The sequence below is a fragment of the Cydia amplana genome, chromosome 8 (assembly GCF_948474715.1).
Source record: "Cydia amplana chromosome 8, ilCydAmpl1.1, whole genome shotgun sequence".
Taxonomy (NCBI): domain Eukaryota; kingdom Metazoa; phylum Arthropoda; class Insecta; order Lepidoptera; family Tortricidae; genus Cydia; species Cydia amplana.
In genome coordinates, this window is record NC_086076.1 from 5061294 (window position 1) to 5073436 (window position 12143).

Here is a 12143-nt window from a genome sequence, read left to right on the forward strand (position 1 = left end):
AATTAAATTTAAAATGCTGTAATCATTGTGTTACATATCCTTTGGCAACAGGGTCAGAGAGCCTACCGTGAAAACAGAAGTTCGCATATTTCGGGCATCTTTCTCTTTTACTCTAATTAAGACGTAACTAATTAAGAGTGACAGAGATAGTTGCTCAAAATTAACGAACTTAGATTTTCGCGGTTATAGCTCTCCTACCATCAGCACGACGACTTTAAGTGCTTTTATCAAGTTATCCATTTTTCGATAGTTATATTTTTAACTTGGAGGATACAACTAAACGGAGTAGCCATTAACAGGCTTTCCGTTCTGTCGAAAATAGGCGGCCAACGGTCATACACAATGTATGGACTGACGTTTATCTGACATGGCTATTTTTACGTTACGCATACATTTGACGTTCCCCTCCCCCGCAAAAATCGGCAGGCTGTTTTGTACAGAAAATTACAGACATGGCGTCTCCGTTTGATTATATCCTCCAAGATTTTTAATCAACCAACCCTACATATAGTTATGTAGATAACCCTACTATATATACATACATTTACATTTTATACCGTCTGGTAAGTGATGAATACAACTCGAGATGACCACAAAGGTCGCGATCAGGAATTTTATTTATTGTTTTATAGTAATTATTTATAAGTGGACAATTCTTTAAAGGATAACATATAAGTAATTAAATTAATGATTCTTTTATGTGTTCAATAAGTAGGTACTTAAGCAATTAAAACAATTAATTTGTACATGATGTACAAGCCGATGCCTATACCAAACGAGGTTGCTAATATGGACAAGAAGTTATGTTTTTCCTAATAAGGCCTTATAAGGCATACAAAAGCTTTAAGTGCTTTATTGCAATTAACAATCTAGAATTTAATCTAAAAATGAAGACGAGTCACGGGCCAAGGCACCGAGGCATCTGTTCTGTAGTACATTTTGATAGATTAGTTTTTTTACTTTTAGCAATAAACATTTTTTCTTGCAGGTAACAATTTTATTGTGTAAATGTAAATGTTAACCCTTCAAATTACATAATATAACAAATGAATGTTTAAAAAAGCGGCCAAGTGCGAGTCGGACTCGCCCATGAAGGGTTCCGTATTTAGGGGATTTTGACGTATTAAAAAAAACTACTTACTAGATCTCGTTCAAACCAATTTTCGGTGGAAGTTTGCATGGTAAGGTACATCATATATTTTTTTTAGTTTTATCATTCTCTTATTTTAGAAGTTACAGGGGGGGACACACATTTTACCACTTTGGAAGTGTCTCTCGCGTGACATACGGACGGACAGACAGACGGACAGACGGACAGACGGACAGACGGACAGACAGACAGACAGACATGACGAACCCATAAGGGTTCCGTTTTTTGCCATTTGGCTACGGAACCCTAAAAAACGTTCGAAGTCCAATTTTAAAACCGAATACCCACTGATGATGTCATACTAAATGTTATTCAAATAATTTTCCAATTTCTAGTCCAAACCGAGCTTGGACTAACAAATGATACCTACTGCTTAACATGCATGCAACAATCGAATTTAGATGACACTATCTAAACCAACTTCGCAACAGCGTATTTCGTTTGCCGTTCAAATATAGTCCCAAATATATTTGCAATAATGGAGAAATTGCATAAACATTTTTTGAAGCCCATTAAGATGGTTACCAAGGAATGTACCAGAATAGAATATCTAAATTTTGAGATCGACCTTGACTTTAACTTTTTATACCGGCCACACGCTGTATAATGACTATGCAAATAAACCGAAGACGTCTATTCTACGTGTAAGATGTCATCTATTTAATGACCGGAGTTACTTATACGAGAACTGCCATTCTGTATGATTTTGCAGCCGAAGTAATTAATGCCGCTAGTTTAACGCTAGCATAGAGAACGAATTGCTAAGAAAACTGTAGCGTGGAACCGCTCAACTACCGCCCATCCAAATATTATTTAAAATTTTATGTATCCTAAATTTTTTGATGTATACAGATTATGCTAGGCCATAACTCAGGAGTTATGCCTAATATTTCTGTAATTCATCTATTTTCTTCTTGTAATGAAAGAAGACAAGTAAGATGTTCATTTTATATCTTAATTATCCCAGAAGTCGTGAATAAAATCTAATGCATAAAACTAGTTTTGCGTAATAATGTACCGAAATAAATCAATTTTCGAAACACTTCATTTAATTATCTAGTGCATGTCATGTAATCTTAGTTAACATTACATTTGAGCTAGATTATGATGTAAATGTAGAATGCAAATGTAAATGTAGGATGTAAATGTAAATGTAACTATTGAAAACGGACATGAGAATAAAGTTAGTGTGTCAAAATTTAATTAAGAATTTAAACATTGTATTACTACTAGTTACAAAATGCGACGACTATTTAGTACGTCGTGTAATATAACTACAAATCTGAAATAATATAAATAAAAGCTAGTTACTAAATTTGGGTAAGTAATAGAGTAAAATATATACAAATAATAGACGGACACAATAAAATAGTTGGTCATCGAGTTGCAATTCAATACTTGTATAAGTAAGTAAATAAGTACTGAAGGATGGAAAGTAAAATGAATAACTAATTGCACCATAAATTAGGTAGATGTGTGTTAAGGAAACCTGATACTAAAATATGAGTAGTTTTATATGTACCTATTTACTTTAATCAGCTATGTAAACATAGCTATACATATAAAGGAAAATATCACAATGAAATTGCGAGATTATCATAAAAATCATGGATTAAATAATACATTAGTTATTGTAAATGTGACAAAGTTGAACATTCCAATATTCTTTAATCTAATTTTATATCTGACAACGATAGAACATTTTCCGGAAATCTATAAGAAATTCATTCACATCCCAACTATTATATAGAATAATAATCATGAAAAGAGGGCACGGTTATTGTTGTAATTTTTTTTATAAACATCATAGGTGAACAATTGACTTAACTGTGTAAAGCACCCATAACGGCCAAGGCCTAGAGGCTCGTACGGCTCGTACAAACAGACTGGTCAGTCAATATGAATATGTATGACAAATTGGATGAAAACTTACCGTGCGTAATTGTACAAGTCGTTATTACAAAGTATTTTCAAATTATATGGGTAAACACCAATCGTTCCGGATTAAAATGTTTATTGGCGTTACTTAGTGCAAAAAATATTTCCTGATCAAGGCAAAAATCTGCGTATTTAATACTTTGCAATAGTATTTTACATCTTATTTTACCCTGAAATATTTATGCGGTTGCGTCTTACTTGTTTACTTAGGCACAAGGTAGTCGTATGAAGTCGTCAAGTCGCTAAGGTGCTAGTTGTGTCTGAGGCAAATCTAATAAATTTAATTAGGCTATTACTAAGGTAAGGTAAGGTAAGGTAAGGTTTGTAAGGTAATTGATATTAAATCGTTTTATATATAGACCTTGTTGAAGGCTTTTTAACGGAATCCGATACTTTAGAATAAATGAATGATCCGTTTTGAATGAATTATAATATCACTTGCAACAAACATCAGAATCTAAACAAAACTATGTCTTGGGCGATGATTGATGCCTTATTATAAGATCATTAATGGTTTTGCGCTGTTTTCGCGAGAATCGTGCCCAAACCATAAGCCACGTTGTTTTTACCATTTTTTTTTCAAGTTTCCGATATGTTAATAATAGTGATGAGCTGTTTCAGCTGTTTGATGCGCAGCCGATTTTTATAATGATGATGTTTTTAAAAATGATATGGAAATCTTGGCTGCTATTATTTTTTGATTTTATTGTTCCGTATATATTGCATTGAGAGTACCTACATAAGTTACCTACTTATATTTTCAAATATTTTTTCAAATATTTTATTGCGTTTCATGTGTATACCTACCTATATTATTATGACCCTCAAGGATCTTGGTTACATAAAAGGTTTGGAAGACTTATAGGTAAGTATAAGTCTATTGAATACGAACGTTTATATATTGTACCTATACAGTTTCACTATCACTAATAGGTACACCTTATAAAACAAAGTTCCCCGCCGCGTCTGTCTGTATGTATGTACCTATGTTCGCGATAAACTCAAAAACTACTTCACCGATCAATAGAGTGATTCTTGAGTTTAGATGTATAATTAGTTAAGGTTTTGTGTATGAGCAATCAAAACGAGTCAGTTTGGCAACTTAATTTTTTTCATAACAAGAATTGGCTTAAAAATTTCTGAAGTAATTAGCAACATTCCAATAGTTTTCAGCTTACAAATGAATTGCAAGATAATTCTGAATATATACTTAAACTAGCGACCCGCCCCGGCTTCGCACGGGTTAACAAATTATACATAAACCTTGCTCTTGAATCACTCTATCTACTAAAAAAAAACTGCATCAAAATCCGTTGCGTAGTTTTAAAGATCTAAGCATACATACAGACAGACAGACAGCGGGAAGCGACTTTGTTTTATACTATGAAGTGATGCCCTTTGCACAGATCAACATAGACAATAAGATACCAATCAGTGCGCGATAAGAACAAGCGGTATTTAAGCTGCATCCACACTTCCGCATTCCGAGTAAAGATGAAGATACACCGGCGAGTAGCAATTTAATCCGAGACGTGTTCCGGTAGAAAATGCAAAAACGTGCAGCTTGCCTTGACTGACCGATGGAGAATATAAGGATATAGACAATGGTAATATCTAGTTTTAAAATATTTGACTTGTAGAAATTGATGTATACTGGACTAAATATTTCCGGTTAAAAGTCAATTGTCCTTTAGGCTAAAGTGTCATTCTATGGAACTTGCTAACTATGTAAACAAAAGTCACTACCTACCTAGTAAATTCATCATTCAGAGACAATTTCAATATGGCGTCAGTATTAGTAAACATAGTTAGCAAGTTCCATAGATTGACACTTATACATTGTTAGTACTTTTTTAACGCTTTTATAAATTTGCTATTAAATTGTATTTATGTATGTTTACCAAAAGACAATAGGTGCATAAGGAAAAAAACCCTTAACATTTTTTTGCAAGCCAGTCATTACTTTTAACGACTCAGCACTCTTGTCGGTAAAAACTCGCTTCACATGCTATACAAATGCTACAAAAATGCTATACGACGTATTGTCACATTAAATACCATCTTACAGAAAACAACTTTGTTTCAGCATAATAGCCTTTTTGTGATTGGGTTAAGGGATTCGAGATAGCGCTGATAAATTTGCAAACTTGAAAGGACCCTTTAACCGTGTCAAGCGCGCGTATTAATTTCTCGTTCTTTTGTCTGAAACAACTGCAGGTATTGTAGAGCCTGAGGTTTTATGTTAGCTCATGCTTAATTTAAAATGTTGGAAGGTTTCATAATATTCTTTACAGTCATATTCTTTACACTAGTGCGTAAAATAGCACTTTTCGTGCGTATGGTGAAACTTTAAAGTGCCATATGTACTGTAAAACGTTGTTCGATACACGTGCGTCGCAACTCGTGTCGATTTAAAGCACTCTCTTCGGTCGTGTTTTAATTTATCGCCACTCGTTTCGAATTTCCTCTTTTTCGCACTTGTATCGAAAATAACTATTACAGTACATTTGCTACTAAAGTGCTACTTTCCCGCACTAGTGCGTAAATAAGCACTTTTCGTTGCTATGTCAAATATTTAAAGGGGCATATGTATTTACTGTAAAACGTTGTACGATTACGCGTGCGAATAGGTAGTTCGCAACTCGTGTCGATTTAAAAATTATCACCACTCGTTTCGAATTTCCTCTTTTCCGCACTTGTATGTAAATAACTATTTCACCACACCAGGATTTAAAGGCTCTCTTCATTCTTCAAAAACTGATGAGATACTTAGTTGCATTTTATTCACAGGAGTGGCAAAGTAAACTAATGCACATTTTGAGTTGTTTCTTCATGTTGGCTGGTAGAATTAACTTTTAACTAAGTAATGATTTTGAATGATAATACTTAAATAGGGGAATTAATAGATCCAATGAACTATGCAATCATAATCCAGTCGTATAGAGTCTGTGCGGAAAGAAAAAGAGTCGTGGAATGTTTGGAGCTCAATTTAAGTGGTATCCAGACATGACAGTAGTAAGCTAATTACTGTTTCTGCGGCACCCCCGCGCCTACCTGCGGCGCAGATTTTTTTTGATATTTTTTGCTCTATCCTTAATGGATATATGTTTACAGCTTCTGCGGCGGTCATTGCTTGTGTGGAGTGGATTTTTAGTATTGCCATAAACTAAAGCCACATTTCGTGTGCCTGTCCATTTTTTTGGTTTTGACAAGCGTGTGACTCCATGTTTTTTTGAGGTAGAATAGTTTATTAGGGGTTGCATACGTATTTCTTTAAAACGATTTATTTTATTAAGGTTAAAGTTTTTGCCATTTATTGTAGCCTCCCACGCTGTAATAATTACATCTTTTGGAATGCAATAATATTATAAATTTATGCGACATGGGCCGTGAGAAGTATTTTTAGAAAACCCATAAAATATCCTTCATTATTACGAAATGTCATGGTCCCCGAATTTTATTGTGTATTCAATTATAGAGCATTTCATAAAACTGATCAGGTACAAACACGTTGCAACCCACAGGTGTCTATTTTATTTAATAGGGGTTTTGCCTTAGATAACCAATAAAATATCATTAATTATTACGAAATGTCATGGCCCTGTATTTTATTGTGTATTAAATTATAGACCATTTTAAAAAACTGATCGGCTACAAACACGTCGCAACGTGTCGTATCATACAACGCACAGGTGTTTGGGTTATTTAATAGGTTTTTGTCTTATCCGCCATATGTATGCATGTGTGTGTGTTGTACAATAAAAGGAGAGCTCAAATCGATGGGACCGCCATTCGTTCAAACGTGTTTGTCTCAAAACAGTGTCAAGTGCTAAAAATATACTTCAAGTAGTTTAAAGTATCGCAATACAGTACTCTTCGTCATTAGTGTTTATTTTGCAAATCAGTATACAACTTGCAGCGAATTAAAATGGAGGTAAGCTCAACATTATCTGACTGTTTATACACAAATATTATCTACCTGTTTCCATTTATATCAAGCGTCTCACAAATGTTTTCTTTTGTTTTAGATTTCAAACGAGAATTCTCTTGAGTGCACATTCAAAAATTATTATTACGGCAATGTGAGCGACAATGAAACTGAAGTTTCAAAACCACTTAAAATCCGTACCCAAAAACGAACCAACAATATTGATGTATTTTTCGAAAAGCCTACGAAGAAACAAGCTGCAGAGTATTCGTCTACTGTTGCCCAGTTGACAAATGGAGGTACAAATTATATATCTTCTCGCGTAGATGACGTTTCAAAGGCCACTCATCTCATAAAAGTTGATGTCTATGACATGAAAAAATTGCGAGGTGTTCCAAGCGATCAGCACTGGAAATTCGCGAATACTAGAATCAAATACTACACGCAGACTGAAGAAGATGACTATTATTCCAATACACAAGAATTAATTTACAATATTACTAAACATATTGCAACTAAAAACAACTGTAAAAAATATTTCATCGAAGCAAAGCCATAAATCATCCCTTACGCCGCCCACACGTAGAAATCCCCCACCAACGAACAAACGATTTTTGGGCCTATATATAGATAGACAACGCAAAGCAAAACCATACCGTATCCCTTTTGACACCCGTAGAAGCGAAACAACGAGCACAAAATGGACCTACAAGATTCGCAATACGACGATGAGCTCTATGAACGCTGTGAAGATGTTTCAGAGCTCAATAAGTCAGTTTTTGATAATGAACTCTATGAACGTTGTTTGGAAGCCGAGAAACAACATCAAAATATGTGAGTATAAATATTTTAAACATGTTTTAACTAGTTTTACTTTAATTACTGCTTGTAGTGGGGGGAGATATGAAACCAATATAAATGAAATCCTAAACGATCTGTGTCATTTGATAAACCTTCACCATCACAATGGAGTTTACTAGCGAAGACATTAAAATGTTCAGCAAATCAGTGCTACTGAAAAGTTTTCATAAATATTTAAGATTGTGGTTTATCAGTGGAAAACTTGATCCGAGTATAGCTCACGATTATGATTTTAAGCCCTATATCACCCCCTGTAGTGGACATGTAACTGTTAAGCGATCGTCGATTTCACCTTATGATGAGATAGATGGTGTATTAACCATGGAAGCCTATTGTTCTCTTTGCCGGTCAAATTTAATGTCAGGTATTATGGTACAAATGACTTTCGTACTGAATTTATTTAGCCCATTCTCGTATATAAGTATTTTAATCAATTATTTTTTTATTGTTTTAGATGCGTAACACGTGGAATAAAAAGAAAACGTGAGTCAGAGGAACCTATTCCAGCATATGATTTAACAAGCCAGCATCCAGCAGCCGCCATGGAGCCACAACCATCAACTTCTCGAACAGCTGAGGCAACATCTACTCCTGTCGTTGTTGATACTGTCGAATGTAAAACATGCAATCGGAACGTTTCAAGGAGGTACTACGCCCAACATGTAAGAAGTAATGTACACAAAAATAATAGTTTAAAATTTCATCATTCTTATCCAAATGTAGATCTTATTGAAACTGCATTTGGAAATAGATTATTGACTTATAGAATATCATCAAATGTGAATAAAGGTAACCTTGAATTTGAGACGCCGGAACTTTTTTTTTGAGAGTATTAAAACGCCTTTAAATAATTTAATAGATGATGCCCTTCAACAATTAACAGTATTCAAGGTTAGCTTTATTTTACACGCAGAATTTATACAAGAAACTAAAGGAATCAACAATTTTTTTGATTTTAATATTTTAAGTTGGACAATCTGTAAAGGTGACAACAGGGAAGAATTTTTTGAAAGTTTAAAAATGTCACTCATAAATAAAATTTCAAACTTTGAAAAGAAAGACAGCGGATGGAGCCTTAAAAATATACAATACATAGACATGAACATCAATCAATTCAATCCATTGCGTGGTTCTTCGTATATCGATTTACCACATGATATTAAAACCAAAAAAGCTATAATCAACGTACAAAATAATGACCACGAGTGTTTGAAATGGGCGATTCTTTCAGCGTTGTACCCGGTTAGGAACAGTTCACAAAGAGTGTCGTCCTATATCACTCATCGTAACAAATTAAATTTTTCAAATATACCGTTTCCAGTTAAACTAACAGATGTTCATAAAGTTGAAAAATTAAATAATATAAGCATTAATGTTTTCGGATTACATTATAATGAAAATTCCAAATCACATGAAGTAAACGGCCCACTTTACTTTACCAAATGTCGTAAGTCAACACATATTAATTTACTTTACATATCTAATGGTAGCCAGGGGCATTACTGTTATATAAAAAATCTATCTCGATTAGTAAGCCGACAGATTTCTACAACCAATTATAGCTTTCACATTTGCGATGGGTGTTTATTAGCATTTTACTCGAATGAAGAACTAACGAATCATCAACAAAATGATTGTGCTCACGTTGTTGTCGAACTCCCAAATCATGATAAGAAGCACAAAGATTGGTTTGGCAAAGAAATTTCGAACCAACAGATATTTTTTGACAAATATCATCGTAAACTTAAAGTACCGTTTGTTGTTTACGCAGATTTCGAGGCATTTTTAAAACCTATATCGTCTTGTGAACCTAAGCCTAGCACGTCGGAATCTTACACACAAAGTGATCCTAAGCCTAGCACATCGAAATCTAACACAAAAAGTGATCCTAAGCCTAGCACATCGAAATCTAACACAAAAAGTGATCCTAAGCCTAGCACATCGAACACAAAAAGTGAACCTAAGCCTAAAAAAACGGAATCGTACACAAAAAATGTTCAACAACATGAAGTGTATAGTTTTGGATATTTTATAAAGTGTTCATTTGATGATAGTCTTTCACGCTATCGATCATATACAGGTTCAGATTGTGCTAAAGTATTCATGGAAACTCTTTACAATGATTTAACAAAATTAATAAAATTTATTCACTTTCGGAAACAACCCATTCGACTAAATCAGAGCGATTTAAACAAAATTGGAGCTAATAATAAGTGTTTTGTATGTGATAAAACGTTAGAATCTGAAAGCGTGTTCAGTTATGATTGGACTACGGGAAAATTCCATGGAGTGGCACATAAGGCTTGTAATAATAAATTCAAACCTCAACCGTTTGTACCAGTATTTTTTCATAATCTAAGTAATTACGATGCTCATTTTATTGTAAAAGCATTAAATTTCCGTGAAGGGAAAATCGAGGTTATACCTCAAAATAAAGAAAAATATATTTCCTTTAGCAAGGAACTTAAAATTGATGGAAAATTGTTATCACTTAGATTTGTTGATTCCTTTAGATTCATGTCGAGTAGTTTAGATAAATTAGCCCGAAACCTCCAGGAACACCAATTCCATGAATTAAGGAAACAATACCCTACATATGAAGATTTTAAACTTCTGAAGCAAAAGGGTATATTTCCATACGAGTTTATGAAATCGAGTAAATCTCTTGAAGCGTTATCGTTGCCTGAAAAATCTGATTTTAACAGTGTCTTAACAGATAGCAGTATAACAGATGAGGATTATCAACATGCGCAAAACGTATGGACCCATTTCAATTGTAAAACGATGTTAGATTATTCTAACTTGTATTTAAAAACAGACGTTCTCCTATTAACCGATGTCTTTGAAAATTTTCGCTCAGTGTGTCTTGATACATACAGCTTAGATCCAGCTCATTATTTTACAGCTCCTGGTCTCAGTTGGGATGCTATGTTTAAAATGACTGGAATTCAACTTGAACTCTTTACAGATTTTGATAAAATTGCGTTTGTTAAAAAAGGGCTTCGAGGTGGTATATCACAGTGTAGTAATCGCTATGCTAAGTCAAATAATTACTATATGTCAGAGTTTGATCCAAATGAACCGTCATCTTATCTTATCTACCTCGATGCTAATAACTTGTATGGTTGGGCGATGTCACAACGTCTTCCTGTTGGTGAATTTGAATGGGTTGACCCAACTACGGACTTTAAACTTTCAAACGATGCTGATTATGGGTACATTTTAGAAGTCGATTTGGAATACCCAGATTCATTGCATGATTCTCACTCAGATCTACCATTTTGTGCTGAACATATAATAGATGAAAGTAAACAAAAAAAATTGATTCCAAATTTGAAAAACAAAATAAAATACGTTATACACTATAGGAATCTTATACAATGTTTAGACAACGGATTAATTTTAACAAAAGTCCATAGAATCTTAAAATTTAAACAAACTAACTGGCTCAAAAAGTATATTGATTTGAACACTACGTTAAGGATATCTGCAGTAACCGATTTCGAAAAAGACTTCTATAAACTAATGAATAATGCAGTTTTTGGAAAAACCATGGAAAATATTGAGAAAAGAGTGGATGTGTATTTACTATCACAGTGGAAAAGTCAAGATCACAAAAAAGGACTTGAAAGTTATATCGCTCGTCCTGAATTCCATAGTATTTCTATTTTTACCGAAAGCTTAGCTGCAGTACAGTTAAAAAAAACTAGACTAGTATACAACAAGCCTATATACTTAGGATTTTGTATATTAGACTTATCAAAAACATTAATGTATGACTTTCATTATGGATATATGCAACAAAAATTCAGGAATAATGTTAAGTTGTTATACACAGATACTGACAGTTTTATTTATCAAATTTTTACAGAAGATTTCTACTCTGATATAAAAAACGACTTGAAAAAACATTTCGATACATCTGACTATGCTCCCAATAATATATACGGTTTTCCATGTATAAATAAAAAAAAATTAGGATATTTCAAAGACGAAAATAAAGGTAAAATTTTAAAAGAATTTGTAGGTTTAAGATCTAAAATGTATGCGTTGAATATCGAGGAAAAAATAGTGGCTAAGGCTAAAGGTGTGAATAAATGTGTCACTACGAAATTTCAGTTGGAAGACTACAAAAATTGTCTAGATAAAAAGAAAAATTTATTAACAGTAATGTACAGATTTCGATCTATAAAACATGTAATTTTTACACAGAAAATCAATAAAATTTCGTTATCTTATTCTGACACGAAAAGATATCTTTGTCAA

General features: G+C 33.5%; 1 protein-coding gene across 1 annotated transcript in view; it reads right to left on the reverse strand.

Moving 5' to 3' along the window:
• The window catches only part of LOC134650240 (RNA-binding protein EWS-like), a 42107-nt gene that overhangs the window by 18061 nt on the left and 11903 nt on the right, over positions 1-12143 (reverse strand). The gene's annotated exons all lie outside the window — the stretch shown is intronic.